The 21,710-nt window shown below is 49.0% G+C and overlaps 1 long non-coding RNA gene across 1 annotated transcript; it reads right to left on the bottom strand.

Annotated features, from left to right (window-relative positions):
* Positions 1-18,391: 18,391 nt before the first annotated feature.
* On the bottom strand, positions 18,392-21,322 carry LOC134420577 (uncharacterized). The gene is made up of 4 exons (XR_010028391.1): positions 20,912-21,322; positions 20,274-20,834; positions 19,466-19,811; positions 18,392-19,317 (listed from the first exon to the last, which is right to left on the bottom strand). It is a non-coding gene; the product is annotated as an uncharacterized LOC134420577 (long non-coding RNA).
* Positions 21,323-21,710: the final 388 nt, after the last annotated feature.

Raw genomic sequence — 21,710 nt, 5'->3', positions numbered from 1 at the left:
AAAACTGAAAGGGCTGCAGGATAACTTATGGGCTCCAGGCATCTCGTGTCCATCTACAAATCCCACCTAGAGTCCAACTACACCCCACATTACAAATTACAAGCCCCCGAGACGCCTCCGATTCCACCAGGACATGCGGCAGGGCAGAACAGCTCCGGCACAAATGTGTGCACACACCCATGACACAGAACGTGACAAACAGGGGGACGTGAAACACAACACATCATGCTTGTGGTGAGGGGAGAAGGCAAAAGGGACCCCAAAGACACACTAGGGAACACAGAACACTGGACAACAGGACACAGACCGGAGCTGTTCTGCACTGCCCGCCTGACATCTGCCATCAAAAGTAGAGCCGCTCCCTTTAGCTGTCCTAAGAGGCCCTTGGACAAGATTGCTTTTCCCACTGCCAATTTTTAAATCTGGCGCAAAAACTCCCAACCTGATACACTCCCATCTCCAGGCCGTGGCCCCCGACTTATCTTTTGGATGATCGGTGAAGGGAATCCACGCTGCACCTGAAATGAGTCTGCTTCGGAAGGCTCTGTGATGGCCTGTGAGCCTCGCGGTCAGCTGCAATAAAGAAACCAAAAACCAAAGTGTGAGTCCAGAGTTATGTGGGCCAAATCCCTGCAAGGCAGCTACTTGCCCTTTCCTGAGTGTGCCTGGCTCCTTCAGGCTCCAGCTTCATCCTGATTCCAAGGCTGTAGCCTTCCTTAAGAGTGGCACCTGTGTTAGAGAAAGGCAAAGTAAAATGGCATGGCTGTGAGTGCAGTGGAGGACCTTGCGTGCTCTAAGACACGGGAATACCTCTGCTAGGCTTCTGAACAGCCTTGTGGGGGATGGGGGGGGGGGGGGGGCCTCAAATAAACACCCTTTCTCACCCTGCTGCCTGCAAACCCCCTCCCAAGAACTCCTAACTGGATACCTGCTCACCCTCCCTCTCCCAGTCACCATCCTCAACTCACCTGAAGCCTCAATCTCAAACATCATCCTTGACACTGGGCAGATCCCTCTTGTGACACGATGAATCTGCTGAAAAATTGTTGTGCTTGAGAGCTGAGCAATAACAACCACTTCTCCCCGCTGCCCACCTTGACTGCTGGCATCCAGATTGACTTCCTAAAAGAAAGACAAAGAACAGAGCTGTAACACAGTCACCATACACACTTCTGCTGCAGAGAAAAATGGGGCCTCACCTGCTCGGGGCTATCCCCTCACCCGGGACGGGGCCCTCTGGCACAGATTTAATCCATCTCAATCTGAAAAAAAAGTTAGGACAAGAGTCAAACTCTTGCAGGATAACTGAAGAGGTCCAGATATGATGTGTCCATCTACAAATCCCATCTAGAGTCCACCTACACCCCACATTACAAATTCCAAGTCCCCGCGACTTCTCCTATTGCACCAGGCTGTGCGGCAGGGCAGAGCAGCCCCGTCCCAAATGTGTGCAGACACCCGTGACACAGGACAGGCAGGACAGGACAGACAACGGGGACACAACAGGAACAGAAATCTCTTGGCAAGGAAAATGGCTGCAAGGACTGAGAGAATGAAAAAGGAGATGACCGAGCTCAGACCGATGGGCAGCTGATGAGGCTCAGAGAACCCTGGAGGAAGAAGATGCTAACTGAAGGATTTATTCCAAGAACAGCAAAGATCGATGCCTAGGAATCCTATGCTCAGAATCCTCTACCTAACCTCGTAATATTACAAGTCCTAATCCACCATAATGGATCCAGGTGGGGCATAGCTGTCCGTACAGCTCAGAAGAAGACCTGACAAGACACCTGACTGGATGCTTCCAAAGAGAGAAGAGAGTCTGATGCCTGTCTGAGCTCCCCAGTCAAAAGTTCTGTGGCCCGGGTGCCAGGCCAAGGAATGCAGATATCACAGATGCTAACTAGGATGCCAAGGTTTCTGACAGGCCCCCCTAAGATAAAGATATGGGATGCGCGAACAACACATAATGCACAATAGACAAGTGACACAAGACACACTGGGACTGCTCTGCCCTGCACACCTCAGCACTGTGATCAAAAGTGAGACTTGGCTTTTATGGGGCCTAAGGGGCCACCTCATGAACACACTACCCCCCCCCCCCCAAAATTGCACCCAAAAACCCCTCCCAGTAATTCCCAAACAAGCACCATGCCTTCATCCCCTCTGTGGGTCACAGCCCTCTACTTATCTCTCAGACATCTGGGGATGCTGGTCCCTGTCAGGTGCAAAGAAAGGCCACCTCGTCAGATGGGAAGGTCCTGCTGGCACCGGGGCTGGGGGCTCTCAGACAGCTAGATTAAAGAGAACCAAACATCAGTGCCTGACCTTGGCACCGCATCGGCCACAACCCCACCACTCTGCTACTCACCGCGCTCCTAAGAAGGCCCGGCACCTCCTAACCCTGACCCTCTGCCACACATGGAATGCATCTGCACCTGAAAGAAAGTTACAACATATGTCAAACACCACCAGGGTAACTAACAAGCTGCAAACACCTTATAGCAATCTAGGAACAGCATCTAGAGCCCAAGTATAGACCACATTACAAATTTCAACTCCCCAAGGCTTGTCCTACTGCAGCAGGCCATGCGGCAGGGCAGAACAGCTCCGGCACAAACGTGTGCAGACACCCGTGACACAGAACGTGACAAACGGGGACGTGAAACACGACATATCATGCTTGTGGTGAGGGGAGAAGGCAAAAGGGACCGCAAAGACACATTAGGGAACCCAGAACACTGGACAACAGGACACAGACCGGAGCTGTTCTGCACTGCCCGCCTGACATCTGCCATCAAAAGTAGAGCCTCTCCCTTTAGCTGTCCTAAGAGGCCCTTGGACAAGATTGCTTTTCCCACTGCCAATTTTTAAATCTGGCGCAAAAACTCCCAACCTGATACACTCCCATCTCCAGGCCGTGGCCCCCGACTTATCTTTTGGATGATCGGTGAGGGGAATCCACGCTGCACCTGAAATGAGTCTGCCTCGGAAGGCTCTGTAATGGCCTGTGAGCCTCTCGGTCAGCTGCAATGAAGAAAACCAAAACCAAAGTGTGAGTCCAGAGTTATGTGAGCCAAATCCCACCAAGGCAGCTACTTGCCCTTTCCTGAGTGTGCCTGGCTCCTTCAGGCTCCAGCTTCATCCTGATTCCAAGGCTGTGGCCTTCCTTAGGAGTAGCACCTGCATTAGAGAAAGGCAAAGTTAAATGGCATTCCTGTGAGTGCAGTGGAGGACCTTGCGTGCTCTAAGACATGGCAATGCCTCTGCTAGGCTTCTGAACAGCCTTGTGGGGGATGGGGGGGGCGGGGGCTCAAATAAACAAACACCCTTTCTCACCCTGCTGCCTGCAAACCCCCTCCCAAGAACTCCTACCTGGATACCTGCTCACCCTCCCTCTCCCAGTCACCATCCTCAACTCACCTGAAGCCTCAATCTCAAACATCATCCTTGACACTGGGCAGATCCCTCTTGTGACACGATCAATCTGCTGAAAAATTGTTGTGCTTGAGAGCTGAGCAATAACAACCACTTCTCCCCGCTGCCCACCTTGACTGCTGGCATCCAGATTGACTTCCTAAAAGAAAGACAAAGAACAGAGCTGTAACACAGTCACCATACACACTTCTGCTGCAGAGACAAATGGGGCCTCACCTGCTCGGGGCAATCCCCTCATCCGGGACGGGGCCCTCTGGCACAGATTTAATCCATCTCAATCTGAACAAAAAGTTAGGACAAGAGTCACACTGTTGCAGGATAACTGAAGAGGTCCAGATATGATGTGTCCATCTACAAATCCCATCCAGAGTCCACCTACACCCCACATTACAAATTCCAAGTCCCCAGGACTTCTCCTATCGCACCAGGCTGTGCGGCAGGGCAGAGCAGCCCCGTCCCAAATGTGTGCAGACACCCGTGACACAGGACAGACAGGACGTGACAAACAAAGGGCACAACAAACAGACAAAAATCTCTTGGCAAGGAAAATGGCTGAAAGGACAGAGACAATGCAAATGGAGATGACAGACTTGAAACTGAAGGTCAGCTGCTGAGACTCAGAGAACCCTGGAGGAAGAAGAAGCTAACTCAATGATTTCTTGCAAGAACAGGAAAGAGGGATGGCTAGAAATCTTATGGTTAGAATCCTCTACCTAACCAACCTCATATTATTACAAGTCCTAATCCACCACAATGGATCCAGGTGGGGCATAGCTGTCCATACAGCTCAGAACAAGACCTAAATAGACAACTGACGGGATGCTTCTAAACAGAGAACTTTTGACTGGGGAGCTCAGACAGGTATCAGAATTGCACCTATGGCCTAGGTGCCAGGCCAAGGAATGCAGAGATTACAGATGCTACCAATGATGCCAGGGTTTCTGACAGGACTCTCAAAGGGCTAAGGAAAAAGACATGAGATACACAAACAACACATACAGCACAATAGACAAGCAACACGAGACACACCGGGACTGTTCTGCCCTGCTGCACACCTCAGCACTGTGATCAAAAGTGAGACTTGGCTTTTACAGGGCCTAAGTGGCCACATCATGGACACCCCCATCTCCAAGGGGACTCCAAAACCCCTCCCAGTAATTCCTAAACCAGCACTCTGTTTTCATCCCCTCTGTGGGTCATGGCCCTCTACTTATCTCTCAGACATCTGGGGATGCTGGTCTCAGGTGCAAGGAAAGGCCACCTCATCAGCTGGTAAGGTCCTGCTGTCACCGTGCTGGTGTCTCACAGACAGCTAGATTAAAGAGAAAACTAAACATCAGTGCCTGGTCTTGGCACCGCATCGGCCAAAACCCCACCACTCTGCTACTCACCGTGCTCCTAAGAAGGCCCGGCACCTCCTAACCCTGACCCTCTGCCACACATGGAATGCATCTGCACCTGAAAGAAAGTCACAACATATGTCAAACACCTGCAGGACAACTCACAAGCTGCAAACACCTTACGCCAACCTAGGAATAGAATCTAGAGCCCAAGTACACCCCACATTACAAATTCCAACTCCGCAGGCTTGTCCTATTGCAGCAGGCCATGCGGCAGGGAAGACCAGCTCCAGCACAAATGTGTGCACACACCCGTGACACAGAACGTGACACACAGGGGGACATAAAACACAACACATCATGCTGGTGGTGAGGGGTTTGAGGGGGGAAAGCAAAAGGGACCCCAAAGACACACTAGGGAACACAGCACACCAGAAAACACGACACACACCGGAGCTGTTCTGCACTGCACGCCTGAAAGCTGCCATCAAAAGTAAAGCCTCTCCCTTTAGCTGTCCTAAGAGGCCCTTGGACAAGATTGCTTTTCCCTCTGCTCATTTTTAAATCTGGCCCAAGAACTCCCAACCTGCTACTGTCTCATCATCCTATCTCCAAGCTATAGCCCCAACTTATCTTTTGGTTGATTGGTGATGTGGATCCATATTGCACCTGAAATGAGTCTGCCTTGGATGGCCTCGTGGTGGCCTGTTAGCTTCTGCATCAACTACAATAAAGAAAACCAAAACCAAAGTGTGAGTCCAGAGTTATGTGGGCCAAATCCCTGCAAGGCAGCTACTTGCCCTTTCCTGAGTGTGCCTGGCTCCTTCAGGTTCCAGCTTCATCCTGATTCCAAGGCTGTGGCCTTCATTAGGGGTGGTACCTGGGTAAGAGAAAGGCAAAGTTAAATGGCATTGCTGTGAGTGCAGTGGAGGACCTTGTGTGCTCTAAGACACGGCAATGCCTCTGCTGGGCTTCTGAACAGCCTTGGGGGGGGGGGGGGGGCTCAAATAAACACCCTTTTTCGCTCTGCTACTTGCAAACCCCCTCCCAAGAACTCCCAACTGGATACCTGCTCACCCTCCCCTCTCCTACTCACAATCCTCAAATCACCTGAAGCCTCAATCTCAAACATCTTCTTGGACACCTGCACAATCACTCTTATGACACGATTCATCTGCTGAAAAAAGTGGAGTTGACACAACCTGGAATGTCTGAACGCTACACTCCTACTAAAAACAAGGCAAAAAGAAAAAAAAAAAAAACCAAAACAAGAACAAAACCAGAAATTACAAATGTGTTTTACCACCCCTAAACACAAAACCCAAAGTCACAAACCCAAATACTCCCTGTATTCCAAGGGGTTTTCTTCACAGTGTTTTCCAAGCCTCTCTTGCTTTAGATGCCCAAAAACAGCTGCTAAAAACAAGCTGAGATAAGCTCAAAGAGACTCTGCACTGAAATGAGAGGAGAGCTCTTACCCTACCACATCCCAGAGAGGGAATGATGGCCCTCAGCTAAGGCTGGGGTTAATATACCCCTGATAGTGCCCGCCTCTCATTCCCATGATGCCCGGGAAAAGGGAGGTGGCTAATCCCACCGGGTATAAAAGCCCTCAGAAGAGCTGCAGTAGTTTGGCTCCTCTAACTCAGATTCAAGAGGAGTAAAGGGGTTGTTAAAGAAGAAAGCTCTTCACAGAAAGGACAGTGCTTTCTATTTTCACAGCAACTACTTGCAGCAGAAGAAGAAAAAACTGGTAAGACATTAAACTTTCTCTTAAGGTCACATAGATAGATAAATTGGGTAATATGCTGCTACCTTACGTAATTAGTCTTTGGTAATTGCTAAGTAGATCATCATGTAGGACTGAGTAGGGTGGAGAAGAATGATAATGACATAAATAGTCTAAGTCTCATTGGGACTCCTCATTAGGCCTAGCTACATTAAAAAGAAAAATGAGAAAATAAACCTCCTGGGTGGCTTATGTGTTAAGTACGCGCCGGGCTCGCTCTTCTCTAAGATACCTGCTCCAAAGGCACGGAAAAAAAGTGGCCAGAAATGAATACTTAAATCCTAAAAATGCTGAAAAAGACACAGCTTCCTTCAAGTGAACCCATAAAAATTAGAAAGCAGGGCAATTAGGTCCACTGAAACTGATAACATGGCAAATAAACTGATTCTACCCTATAATTCATTCTCTAAAAATATTGTGAAAAGAAGGGTTCTCCTCAATTTAAATCCCTCAAGCAATGAAAAAACAGAATTTTTTCTGTCAATCAAAACCCTTAACAACGAGGGACGGCTGGGGAAGGTTTGCAGGAGGCACTTAAGACTCACAAAGCGACCTGACTTTGCGGTGGTGACAGCTTGTGTCTGGCAGACATCTGGCGCGAGGCACAATTTTCAGCAAGCGGCTGGCCGCTCTGGTCCGTAGACCTCTGAACACCGGTGCTGGCCCTTTTCCCTAGCAATGACAGCTAACTAACTCAGGTTCAAGATGGCAATTTTCAAGAGGCACTTGGCCCTACCAAAGTACCTTCAGGTGTCCCTGGTGCCATCTTGAATCTGGAAGGCATACTTCACAAAATAGAATTTCAGCAGGCACCGCACCACTCCGGGCTACAGGCCCGTGACCACAAACACCGGCCCTTTCCCCTGGCAAACAAAACTCACCTGCCCGGGTTGGTTCAGAGGAGGCGCTTGGGACTGACTACGCGGCCTGATTTTGCAGTGGTGCCGGTGTGGGCTTGAGAGGCATCCTGTGCAATGCAAAATATGAGGAGCCCGCTGGGCACTCATGGCGGCTGAGGCCTTACCAAAAATGCCACCCCGTTTCCTAGGTAAACAAAACTAACCATTCAGCGTTCCTGGTGTCCCTTTGCAGAAAGCACTTGTTATTGTTAATGCAGCCTGAGTGTTCACTGGTGCCAGCTTGGGTCTGCAAGGCATCTGGCGCAATGCAGAATTTTAGGAGCCAAACAGCCGCTCCAGGCCATAGGCACCCAAACACCAAAGCTAGGTCTTTTCCCTGGAAAGAAAATGCAACAGACTACATTCCCGATGGCAGATTGCGGGAGTGCCTTAAGACGCTCAAACCAGCCTGACCTGCAAGTTGTGCCAGCTTACGACCTGGAAGCATCCTGCGCAATAGGGAATTTCAACAGGCAGCGGAACACTCTGGGCCCGAGGAACCTGAAAAAAAATGCTGACCCGTTGCCCTGGGAAACAACACTCAACAGCGCAGGGTCCTGATGGCAGATTCCAGGAGACACTGGGCGCTGTCAAAGTAGCTTGACTTTGCAGTGGTGGCAGCTACAGTCCGGGAGGCATCCTCTGCAATGCAGAAGTTCAGCAGGCGATGGGCCTCTCCGGACAACTGGCCCCTCAACACCATGACCGGCCTTTTCCCCTAGCAATCAACACTCACTAGATCACGTTCTAGATGGCAGATTACAGAAGCCACTTAGCACTGTGAAACCAGCTAGAGTCAGAACTGATTCCACCTGAGGTCTGGGGGCACCTGCGCAAGGCAAAAGGTCAGTAGGCAGACGGCCCCTAGGACCTGAACACAATAGGCAGCCCTTTACACAGGGAAGTGTAACTCACCAGCCGAGGTTCCTGATAGCAGACGGCAGGAGACACATGCTGAGGCAAAAGCAGCTGGAGTTGGAACTCGTGCCACCTTGGCTCTAGGAGGCATATTTGGCAATGCAGTAATTTCAGCAGGCAGCCAGCAACTCCAGGCCAGGCCTCCTGAACACAAATGCCAGCCCTTTCCCAGAAGAAGAAAACTCAGCAGCCCAGGTTCCTGATGGGAGATTGCTGAAGCCATTTGGGACCCTCAAACGAGACTGACTGTACGGTGGTGGCAGCTTGGGTCTGGGAGCCATCCTGTGCAATGCAGAATTTTAGCCAGCTGATGGCCACGAAGGGCCCCTGGCCCTGAATGTGAACACCAGCCCTTTTGTCAGGTAAGCGTGACTCAGCTGCCAGGTCCCTGATGGGAGATAGAAGGAGACACGTGCCGAGGCCAAAGCAGCTGGTATTGGGACAGGGGCCAACTGGGTCTGGGAGGCAGATTGGGAAATGCAGAATTTCAGAAGGCGAACAGCCGGCCACTCCGGGCCAAACGCCCCTGAACACTAGTGCTGACCCTTTTCCCAGGTAAAGAAAACCGAGCAACACCGGTTCCTGATTTCAAATTGCTGGAGGCGCTTGGCAGTCTCAAAGCATGTCGACTCAGCACCTATGGCAACTTGGATCTGGGAGGCATCCTGCGCAATGCGGAATTTCAGGAGCTAGCCATCCACTAAGGGCCCCTGGCCCCTGAACAGGAACGCCAGCCCATTTCTCAGGGAAGCGTTACTCAGCCACCCTGGTTCCTGATGGCAGATGGCAGGAGACACGTGCCAAGGGAAAAGAAGCTGGACTTGGAACTGGTGCCAGCTTGGGTCTGGGAGGCACATTTGGCAAAGCAGAAATATCAGCAGGCAGTTAGCCACTCGAGGCAAGGCCTCCTGAACAAAAATGCCAGCCCTGTCCCAGAAGAAGAAAACTCAGCAGCCCAGGTTCCTGATGGAATATTGCTGGAGCTATTTGGGACCCTCAAACCAGCCTGACTTTGCGGCGGTGGCAGCTTGGGTCCAGGAGGGATCCTGTGCAATACAGAATTTCAGCAGACAGCCGTCCACAAAGGGCCCCTGCACCCTGGACACAAATGCCGCCCATTACCCCAGGTAAGTGTAACTCACCAGCTCGGGTTCTTCATGGAAGATTGCTGGGGACATTCTGAACCTTCAAACCAGCCTGACTTTGCGGTGCAGGCAGCTAGGGTCAGGGAGGCATAGTGTGCAATGCAGATTTTCAGATGGCAGACAGCCAGCCCCTCCGGACCAGAGGCTCCTAAACACTAGTGCTGTCCCTTTTCCCAGGTAAGCAAAACTCAGCCCCACAGGTTCCTTGATGCAGATTAGTGGAGGCACTTGGGACTCTCAAACGAGCTCGACGTGGCTGAGGTGGCAGCTTCGGTCGGGGAGGCATCCTGAGCAATGCAGACCTTCAGCAGGCAGACAGGTGGCCACTCCGGGCCACAGGATCCTGAAAATTAGTCCTGTCCCTTTTCCCAGGTAAGGAAAACTCAGCCACCCAAGTTCCTGGTGGCTTATTGTTCGAGGCGCTTGGGACTCTCAAAAAGATCAACTAGGCACAGGTGGCAGCTTGGGGCTGGGACGCATCCAGACCAATGCAGAATTTCAGGACACAGCAGGCCACTACGGGCCACTAAGGGCCCTGGACACTAATGCTGCCCATTACACAGGGAAGTGTAACTCAGCAGCTCAGGTTCCTGACGGAAGATTGCTGGAGCCACTTGAGACTCTCAAACCAGCTTGACTTTGCGGTGGTGGCAGCTGGGGTCTGGGAGGCATCCTGCGCAATGCAGAATTTCACCAGGCAGCCGGCCACTTAGGGCCCCTGGGCACTGGACAAAAATGCCGCCCATTACACAGGGAAATGTAAATCAGCCACCCAGGTTCCTGATGGCAGATGGCAGGAGACACGTGCCGAGGACAAAGCAGCTGGAGTTGGAACTGGTGCCGGCTTGGGTCTGGGAGGCACATTTGGCAAAGCAGAAATATCAGCAGGCAGCCAGCCAATCCAGGCAGGGCCTCCTGAACACAAATGCCAGCCCTTTCCCAGAAGAGGAAAACTCAGCAGCCCAGGTTCCTGATGAGAGATTGCTGAAGCCATTTGGGAGCCTCAAAGCCTCCTCACTCTGCAGCGGTGGCAGCTTGGGTCTGGGAGGAATCCTGCACAATGCAGAATTTCAGCAGACAGCCAGTCACTAAGGGCCCCTGAGTCCTCGACACCAATGCTGCCCTTTACACAGGGAAGTGTAACTCACCAGCTCAGGTTCTTGATGGCAGATTTCTGGGGCCAGTTGAGACCTTCAAACCAGCCTGACTCTGCGGTGGTGGCAGCTTGGGTCCAGCAGGCATCCTGTGCAATGTTAGATTTCAGCAGACAGCCAGCCACTCCTGTCCCCAGGCTCCTGAACACTAATGCTGACCCTTTCCACAGGTAAGCAAAACTCAGCCCCCCAGGTTCCTTGTTGCAGATTGGTGGAGGCACTTGGGACTCTCAAACGAGCTCGACTCGGCTGACTGGCAGCTTGGGTCTCGGAGGCATCCTGCGCAATGAGGAATTTCAGAAGACAGCCGGTCACTAAGGGCCCCTGGGCCCTGAAAACCAAAGCCGCCCTTTAGACAGGGAAGTGTAACTCACCAGCTCAGGTTCCTGATGGCAGATTGCTGGGGCCATTTGGGACCCTCAAAGCAGCCTGACTCTGTGGTGGGGGGAGCTTGGGTCTGGGAGGCATCCTGCGCAATGCAGAATTTCAGCAGGCAGACAGCCACTCCAGGCAAGACCTCCGGAACACCGCTGCCAGCCCTTTCCCAGAAGAAGAAAACTCAGCATCCCAGGTTCCTGATGGAAGATTGCTGGAGCCATTTGGGACCTTCAAACCAGCCTTAATTTTCGGTGGTGGCAGCTTGGGTCTGGGAGGCATCCTGCCCAATGCGGAATTAGAGCAGACAGCCGGCTGCTCCCATCCCCAGGCTCCTGACCACTACTGCTGACCCTTTCCCCAGGTAAGCAAAAGTCAGCAGCCCAAGTTCCTGGTGGCATATTGTTGGAGGAGCTTCGGACTCTCAAACAAGTTCGACTCAGGTGAGGTGGCAGCTTGGGTCTGGGAGGCATCCTGCGCAACGCAGAATTTCAGAAGGCAGCCGGTCACTAAGGGCCCCTGGGCCCTGTACACCAATGCTGCCCTTTACACAGGGAAGTGTAACTCACCAGCTCAGGTTCCTGATGTCAGATTGGTGGAGCCATTTGGGACCCTCAAACCAGCCTGACTTTGCGGTGGTGGCAGCTTGGGTTGAGAAGGCATCCTGCGCAATGTGAAATTTCAGCAGGCAGCCGGCCACTCCTGTCCCCAGCCTCCTGAAGACACATGCTGACCCTTTGCCCAGGTGAGCAAAACTCAGCCGCCAGGTTCCTTGTTGCAGATTGCTGGATCCGCTTTGGACTCTCAAACGAGCTCGACTCGGCTGAGGTGGCAGCTTGGGTCTGGGAGGCATCCTGCGCAATGTTAAATTTCAGCAGGCAGCCGGCCACTCCTGTCCCCAGGCTCCTGAAGACACATGCTGACCCTTTGCCCAGGTAAGCAAAACACAGCCCCCCAGGTTCCTTATTGCAGATTGGTGGAGGCGCTTGGGACTCTCAAACGAGCTCGACTCCGCTTAGGTGGCAGCTTGGGTCTGGGAGGCATCCTGCACAATGCAGAATTTCAGCAGACAGCCGGTCACTAAGGGCCCCTGGGCCCTGAAAACCAATGCCGCCCTTTACACAGGGAAGTGTAACTCACCAGCTCAGGTTCCTGATGGCAGATTGCTGGGGCCATTGGGGATCCTTAAACCAGCCTGACTTTGCGGTGGTGGCAGCTTGGGTCTGGGAGGCATCCTGCACCATGTTAAATTTCAGCAGGCAGCCGCCCACTCCAGTCCCCAGGCTCCTGAACACTAATGCTGACACTTTCCCCCAGGTAAGCAAAACTCAGCCCCCCAGGTTCCTTGTTGCAGATTGGTGGAGGCGTTTGGGACTCTCAAATAAACTCGACTCGGCTGAGGTGGCAGCTTGGGGCTGGGAGGCATCCTGCGCAACGCGGAATTTCAGCAGACAGCCGGCCGCTACGGGCCCCTGGGCACTGGGCACAAATGCCGCCCATTGCACAAGGAAGTGTAACTCAGCTTCCAGGTTCCTGATGGCAGATGGCAGGAGACAGGTGCCGAGGCAAAAACACCTGGAGTTACCACTGTTGCCAGCTTGAGTCTGGGAGGCACATTTGGCAATGCAGAATTTGACCAGACAGCCAGCCACTTCAGCTGAGGCCTCCTTAACACCAATGCCAGCCCTTTCCAAGAAGAAGAAAACTCAGACGCCCAGGTTCCTGATGGAAGATTGCTGGATCCATTTGGGATCCTCAAACCAGCCTGACTTTTCGGTGGTGGCAGCTTGGGTGTGGGAGGCATCCTGTGCAATGGAGAACTTCAGCAGGCAGATGGATGGCGACTCCAGGCCACAGGCCCCTGATCATTAGGGCGTACCCTTCCCCCATGTAAGCAAAACTCAGCAGCCCAAGTTCCTGGTGGCAGATTGCTCAAGGCGCTTGGGACTCTCAAACGAGCTCAACTCGGCTGAGGTGGCAGCTTGGATCCGGGAGGCATCCTGCGCAATGGAGAATTTCAGCAGGCAGCCAGCCACGAAGGGCCCCTGGGCTCTGAACAGAAATGCTGCCCTTGACACAGGTAAGTGTAACTCACCAGCTCAGGTTCGTGATGGAAGATTGCTGGGGCCATTTGGGACCCTCAAACCAGCCAGACTCTGCGGTGGTGGCAGCTTGGGTCGGGGAGGCATCCTGCGCAATGCAGAATTTGAGCAGGCAACTGGCCAGTAAGGGCCCCTGGGCCCTGGACACCAATGTTGCCCATTACACAGGGAAGTGTAAATCAGCAGCTCAGGTTCCTGATGGCAGATGGCAGGAGACACGTGGCGCGACAAAAGCAGCTGGAGTTGGAACTGGTGCCGGCTTGGGTCTGGGAGGCACATTTGGCAATGCAGAAAGATCAGCAGGCAGCCAGCCAGTCCAGGCGAGGCCTCCTGAACACAAATGCCAGCCCTTTCCCAGAAGAAGAAAACTCAGCAGCCCAGGCTCCTGATGGGAGATTGCTGGAGCCATTTGGGACGCTCAAACCAGCCTGACTTTGCAGTGGTGGCAGCTTGGGTCCGCGAGGCATCCTGCGCAATGGAGAACTCCAGCAGGCAGACGGCCGGCTGCTCGGGCCACAGGCCCCTGAACATTAGGGCTGACCTTTTTCCCAGGTAAGCAAAACTCAACAGCCCAAGTTCTTGGTGGCATATTGCTCAAAGCGCTTGGGACTCTCAAACGAGCTCGACTCGGCTGAGGTGGCAGCTTGGGTCTGGGAGGCATCCTGCGGAATTTCACCAGACAGCCGGCCACGAAGGGCCCCTATGTCCTGAACACCAATGCTGCCCTTTCCCAGAAGAAGAAAACTCAGCAACCCAGGTTCCTGATGGGAGATTGCTGGACACATTTGGGGACCCTCAAACCAGCCTGACTCTGCGGTGCTGCCAGCTTGGGTCTGGGAGGCATCCTGTGCCATGCAGAATTTCAGCAGGCAGACGGCCGGCCCCTCTTGGCCAGAGGCTCCTGAACACTAGTGCTGATGCTTTCCCCAGGTAAGCAAAACTCAGCCCCCCAGATTCCTTGTTGCAGATTGCTTGAGTCGGCTGAGGTGGCAGCTTGGGTCTGGGAGGCATCCTCTAACCCAGTAAGAACCAAAAAAAACCCCAACCCTTTCTTCTAAAAAATATTCAAATATATATATCCTTGTTTTCATATTTACATTCACAATATGCATTAAAAATATAAATGTATATTGCTCACTTATACATTTATCTTTATCAATGTCAATTTATAAATAAATTTTTATTCTATATTATATCTACTCCAAGCACTTATTTATCTATTTTATACCTATTTTTACATATTGATTATATATTCCCCTTTCAAGATTTTTACTTCTGTAACACTTATGTTTTATTTTAAATAACATCTGCCTCTACTTAAATAAAAGCCAAAAAAATTCCTTTCCTTTGAAATATATTTACATATTTTTATATTTTTATTCCTATTTTTAATTTATAGTGCTGTATAATGTTATTTATATTCTATATTACAAATCTGCATTTTACTTACTTATGTTTATATTTAAATTTATATTCATAGTTTAGCAATTTCTCTTTATATAATTATTATATATTTCTAACTTAAGATTCACATTTTTATAAGACTTATGGTATTTAAAATAAAACTCCTGCCTCTATAAAAACTGAGGACACCCCTTGATTTCAACAATAGTTAAAATTCTATTCACATCTACCTTTAAAATTTTTATTTATTACATTTATAGATATATATTAGAGAGAATACCTTTTATTATAATAATAGATGTATTATTTTTATATTATGTAGTTCTTTTACTTATATTTATTCATATTAGATATTTATAGATATCGGTATATAAATTACATATTTGTATATCTGGATTTCTACTTTTATATTGTTTCTATTTATATTATTTATTTTAAAAAACAGCCTATAACCTAAAAAAAACGAAAAAAATCTCCAATTTATTTTAACCTTTTTATATTTACATTCTATGTTTATATATCTTTCTTAATATATATAATTTATACTCCACTCTATATATAATGTTACAATTATATACCATATGTTATACTTTTATGTATGTATCTGTTATCTATGTCTACCACTCTAATTTCATATTTATTTTTAAATTTATATTTATTTCTATTTTCATGTATATGTTAGACCATATAACTTCATTAACCCGACACATCAGAACCACAACAAGACTGTACCTTTGTCAGCACCTGTACGCAGCCCGCGCTCATCCCATTGCAGGACATCAAAACAAAACCTATTTCTATTACTAACGGAACAAACATCCCACAACATTGAATCCTAATAAAAACTCAAATAAACCTAACTGTAAATAAATTTTAAATCCCACTATAAGCAGCCCAAAGCCTCCACACATTCTCATCATAAACTTCCTCCTAAACCAATATCTCAAACACCCAAAAAACTCAAATACACCTTGAAAATGACACAACTACTAATAAAAACAAACACCCATTAAAAATTAAATCTAACCAACTCACTACACTCAAAACTGTACAACTGACCCAAAACAGTACTAACAAAAAAAAGCTATATCTTTATGCACAAATAATAACCAATAATCTGGAAAAGCTATTTGAAAAAATTTTACAAATTAACTAAAAGCATGAAAATAAAAAAATCTAAACTATTAAAATACTACAAAATATCACTAACTAAATTTAAAAAATATTGCCTATAAAAACCCACCACATAAATGCCCCTCTCCCCAACAATAAAACTAAAAACACCTAACAAACCAGAAAGAAATCAGAACTTAGGAACACTAAAACCAGAGTGTTCAAGAAGTCACACACATCCCTTATCATACACCAACTACAAACAACATAAAACAATACAGTGAATTCATAAAAACCACCTTAAAACCACTACATTGAAAAATATTTCAAAAATGAAAAACTGCATTTAACAAAAGCCATCTAATAAATTCACACCCAAAACTCCAGCAGCCCAGCTGGCCCTACCAAAGCTGTATGTTTATACATACGTTAAACAAAACCAAAATGCCAGTAATACCTGTCTATGAAAGAAGTCTATGAAAGAAACCTCTTGAAATTAATCCTAGCTCAAATACAAACCAACCCATCCAGAAAGTCAGCTTCACTCAAAAAACACTTTACACAGAGTTAATAATACCAAGAAATAAAACAACACACCATATACCACCAAGGAATATCATAGTGAAGGAAAAAAATACTCCACGTTTTTTTTTTCTTTTTTTTTATTTAAACTAACTTCTTCTATTAGCTAGAACAAAAGCTTTTACCAAGTCTGTAACAACAACTTCTTTTTCTTCTTCTCCTTCTGAAATATCCCTTCTCACTCCCAAATTCCTCACAACTTCTGAGTTTAAATCCAAGCAAAATGCAAAATTCGTGCACTTGTGCATTCGATGCTCCTGCCAGATTCTCTGTTTCCCTCCACATCTTCTTACACTTTCAGTCTTCAGGCTGTCCTGCCGTGATGAGTTTGTCGGAAGAATGGGTAAAGAGAGGATTTCCCTGCCTCCCTCCCCAGAGCTGGTTTCCTCAGCCATTTCACTCAATCCCATACCGGCAATGATGCACGCTTACCTGAAGCAGGGGAATAAATCTCTAAATGTCACTAAATACATAAAATGGACACAAATAAAAATACATAAATGTCACTAAATACATAAAAGCGCATCCCCATTGTTCCAACACTCAGCAGCCCATGCGGCCAAGGTCAGAACTCTCTGCCCCCCGAGGACACGGCAACCAGCAGGGCCCTTTGTCCCACTCTCCAGCATGGACCTGTGAAGCCAGAGAGGAGTTTACAGAGACCAGGAGGCAGCGGGACGGGGCGGGCGCCCGGCCCGACCTTCCAAAGCTGGCGGCAGCGAGGGCGGGGAGCGCCACGGCCCCGCTCCGCCGCCTGCCCGCCGCCCCGCCGGGATTGTCCGGCCCGCGGTCGCGCCTGGAGCGGGGCGGGCGCGGGCTCGGGGGCTGCCGTCCTGTTCCGACGCCACTCGCCCGCCCCCGCCCGCTGCCCCGGCCCGCGCAGCGCTGCGACCGCACCTCCGCCGCCCGCCGAAACCGGCCCCGCCCGGCCGCCCCCGCCGCGGCCGTTCTCCTCGGCCATCGCATCCCTTTGCATGACCGAATGTCCTTCACCCGTCCCCGCCATTTACACACCCTGGGGCGACCGCCCCTGGCTCCCGCCCCTCGCCCTTCCCTCGCGCGGCAGCCGCGTCCTTGCCCCGCCCCCGGCACTCAGCAGCGAGGGGCAGGGCGCTGGCTCGGGTGGGGGGGTGCGATCCCGCTCTGTGGCCACAGGGGGAGGAGATTTATCGGGGTGTGCGATTTGCCCGCCCATTTCGCCGCCATCTTGAGAAGGTCAAAGGAAGCCCGCGACATTTGCGACGCGCCCTTCCCAAGATGGCGGCCGAGGAGGACCCTCGGAAGAAATAGGGTTTTACCCAGATGCCTCTCAGCAACCCGCCTAAATATGCCCGCCCACGGCGCCGCTGACCCCATAGACCGTGTCTTATACACTTAAAATGCCACATAAAAATCCATGGAGGCCGCCATGGCGTCGGTGTTTCATGCAGGCAGCCAATTAGACCGAGGCGGGCCCTCGACTTCCCCGCCCTTCTCGCTGCCACGTTAAGAAGGTCAAGGAAAAGTCCGTGACACCCGCGACTCGCCACTCCCAAGATGGCGGCCTCGCGGCTGCCGGTAGCGACAGAGCTGCAGTACCGCGCTCTGCCCACAAGGCGGCAGCACTGCCGCCCGCCCCAGCCGGGGGCGTAGCACGCCTCGGGGCTGCGGGCAGGCAAGGTGGCAAAAAATAACAGGGCCGACTCCCGCCAAAAACTGCTCTGAAATAAATGCCAAAAACCTGCCTCTTACCCCACCAGAACCAAACAAGCCCCCTTGATTTAAAGCCATGTTTAAATAAATTTTTTATTTCCATTTTTCGTATTTATATTCACATTCATAGCTATACTGGACATTGATGTAGCATGTAATTTATATAATATATTCTGTCTATTTCTATTATTTATATTTACTTATATTTTGTGGTTTTATAAATATCTTTCCATATTGATTGTATATTTCTATGTCTAAAATTACATTTCTATCATGCTTTCATTATTTAAAATAAAAATCCCATCCTAACTAAATACAAAAAAGCTCTATTCTTTTAAACTACATTGAAATATTTTTATATTTATAGCGCTCATGACTATATTCACATTTATATTTATAGTTTATACTTAAGTATTATATTAATAATTATGTATAATATGTATCCTATTCAAATAATAGAGATAAATTATTTTCCTAATTATGTACCATATCTACTGCTACAACTTATTTTTTCTTACATTTTTAATTTTTATATTAACCTTCAGCTATTTATGATCTATTTCTATTCTTAGATTTCTACCTTTATATTATTTGTATTTATAATTTCTATACTAAAACACCTGCTTTTGCCAAATAAAAAAAAACTCCCCTTTATTTTAAACTACTTAAAAAAACCTAGAGTATATCAATATGGTGTAACATATAACAAATGATAGAGATGATAGATGTAAAATTGATATAAATATTGTAGTGTATTATAGGAAATAAACATAAATCAATACGATCCAAAATACAAGTAATACTGTATATATGTTATATTTTTGTTATTTTATATTTCAAATAATTTAACATTTCTTTATATATCTGCATATACTTGACAAACATTTCTATATTTATACTTGAGTTGCGATTTTTTTCTGGGTGTTTTCTGGGCCTTTTCTTCCCTTCTTCGAATTTTTTTCTGGGTTATTTCTTGTCCATCTTGGGGGTTTTTTCCAGGTTTTTTCTTGCCCATCTTCAGACTTTTTTCTGGTTTTTTTCTTGCCCATCTCAGAGTTTTTTTCTTGTGGTTTTTTCTGGGTTTTTTCTTGCCCATCTTGGGTGATTTTCTGGGGTTTTTTCTAGGTTTTTTTCTTGCCCATCTGGGATTATTTTCTGGGGTTTTTTTCTCATTTCTTTCTTGCCCATCCTGGCCTTTTTCTGGGTTTTTTTCTTGTCCATCATAGGGTTTTTTTCTGGTTTTTTCCTGCTCATCTTCGTCTGGTTTTCTGGGTTTTAAGCCAACATCGGTACATACCATGTCAGTTCATGCAATACAACCCGGCTGGGGATTTTTTATTCTGAATTTAACAAGGAGTCGCAAAACCTGGAAAGCAAAAGTCACACACACAAGGTTAAATCCAGTCAGCATGCGCTCACACACGCAGAGACGAGCAGACACAGACAGACACAGCCACGTGCTCTCACACACGCTCACACAATCTTTCCACTTAAACGCTCACTGCGGCCCTTACTCGAGATGCTGAAGAACGTGATGTGACACATCTTCTGGCTGCCGCTCCGTGAGGTAAAATGGCAGATCCTGGGGAAATCAGCAGCCTCGGGGACCTGTGAGACGACAGGAAGGGTCAACGAGTGGCTATCTGACAGCTAGGACTTGTCCCCACTCTGGACTGATAAATTTTCTACCCAAAATCCAATAGAAGACAGATGTATAGGTACATAGAACATAAGCCACCATAGGCAGATACAATACAAGCCAGGACTTGCAAAAATTCTCTGGAAGATGAATTCTTGAGCCCTATTCCCTTTCAGAAGAAGGAATCTACAGAACTACTGCAGTCATCTGAGGAGGTGCATCTGAAAAAAAGTTAGGACAACAGTCAGACAGTTCAATGATAACTGAAGAGCTCCATATATCCTGTGTCCATCTACAATTCCCATCTAGAGTCCAACTACACCCCACATTACACATTCCAAATCCCCGGGCCCTCTCCTATTGCACCAGGCTATGCGACAGGGCAGAGCAGCTCGGGCACAAATGTGTGCAGACACCAGTGACACAGGACAGACAGGACAGGACAGACAATGGGGACACAACACAGACAGAAAATTCTAGGCCAGGAAAATGGCTGCAAGGACTGAGAGAATGCAAAAGGAGATGACTGAGTTCAAACTGATAGTGAGCTGATGAGGCTCAGAGAACCCCGAAGGAAAAAGATAACTGAATGATTTCTTCCAAAAACTGCAAAGATGGATGCCTAGGAATCCTACGGTCAGAATCCTCTACCTAACCTCATATTACACCAAGTCCTAATCCACCTGAATGGATCCAGGTGGGCATAGCTGTCCATACAGCCCAGAACAAGACCTGACAAGAAATCAGATGGGATGCTTCAAAAGAGAGAAGAGAGTCTGATGCCTGTCTGAGCTCCCCAGTCAAAAGTTCTGTGGCCCGGGTGCCAGGCCAAGGAATGCAGAGATCACAGATGCTAACAAGGATGCCAAGGATTCTGACAGGCCCCCCTAAGGCAAAAGACAGGAGATGAGATACACAAACAACACACAAGGCACAATAGACAAGTGACACGAGACACACCGGGACTGCTCTGCCCTGCTACACACCTCAGCACTGAGATCAAAAGTGAGACTTGGCTTTCATGGGGCCTAACGAGCCGTTTAATGAACACCCCCCGCTCCAAACTGGACTCAAAAACCCCTCCCAGTAATTCCCAAACAAGCACCATGCCTTCATCCCCTCTGTGGGTCCCAGCCCTCTACTTATCTCTCAGACATCTGGGGATGCTGGTCTCTGGTGCAAAGAAAGGCCACCTCGTCACCTGGGAAGGTCCTGCTGGCACCGGGCTGGGGTCTCTCAGACAGCTGTATTAAAGAGAACCAAACATCAGTGCCTGATCTTGGCACCGCATCGGCCAAAACCCCACCACTCTGCTACTCACCGCGCTCCTAAGAAGGCCCGGCACCTCCTAACCCTGACCCTCTGCCACACATGGAATGCATCTGCACCTGAAAGAAAGTTACAACATATGTCAAACACCACCAGGGTAACTCACAAGCTGCAAACACCTTATGTCAATCTAGGAACAGCATCTAGAGCCCAAGTACAGCCCACATTACAAATTCCCACTCCCTATGGTTTGTCCTATTGCAGCAGGCCATACGGCAGGGCAGAACAGCTCCGGCACAAACGTGTGCACACACCCGTGACACAGAACGTGACAAACAGGGGGACATTAAACACGACACATCATGCTTGTGGTGAGGGCCTCGAGGGGAAAAGGCAAAAGGGACCCCAAAGACACACTAGGGAACACGGCACACCGGACAACACGACACAGACCAGAGCTGTTCTGCACTGCCCGCCTGAAAGCTGCCATCAAAAGTAGAGCCTCTCCCTTTAGCTGTCCTAAGAGGCCCTTGCAGAAGATTGCTTTTCCCACTGCCAATTTTTAAATCTGTCCGAGGGATTTCCAACCTGCTACTCCGCCATCTCCAGGCCCTGGCCCCCGACTTATCTTTTGGATGATCGGTGAGGGGAATCCACGCTGCACCTGAAATGAGTCTGCCTCGGAGGGCTCTGTGTTTGCCTGTGAGCCTCTCGGTCAGCTGCAATGAAGAAAACCAAAACCAAAGTGTGAGTCCAGAGTTATGTGAGCCAAATCCCACCAAGGCAGCTACTTGCCCTTGCCTGAGTGTGCCTGGCTCCTTCAGGCTCCAGCTTCATCCTGATTCCAAGGC

The sequence above is a fragment of the Melospiza melodia genome, chromosome 7, assembly GCF_035770615.1.
Source record: "Melospiza melodia melodia isolate bMelMel2 chromosome 7, bMelMel2.pri, whole genome shotgun sequence".
NCBI classification, from domain to species: Eukaryota; Metazoa; Chordata; class Aves; order Passeriformes; family Passerellidae; genus Melospiza; species Melospiza melodia.
This window is presented reverse-complemented; position numbering and strand designations above follow the sequence as displayed.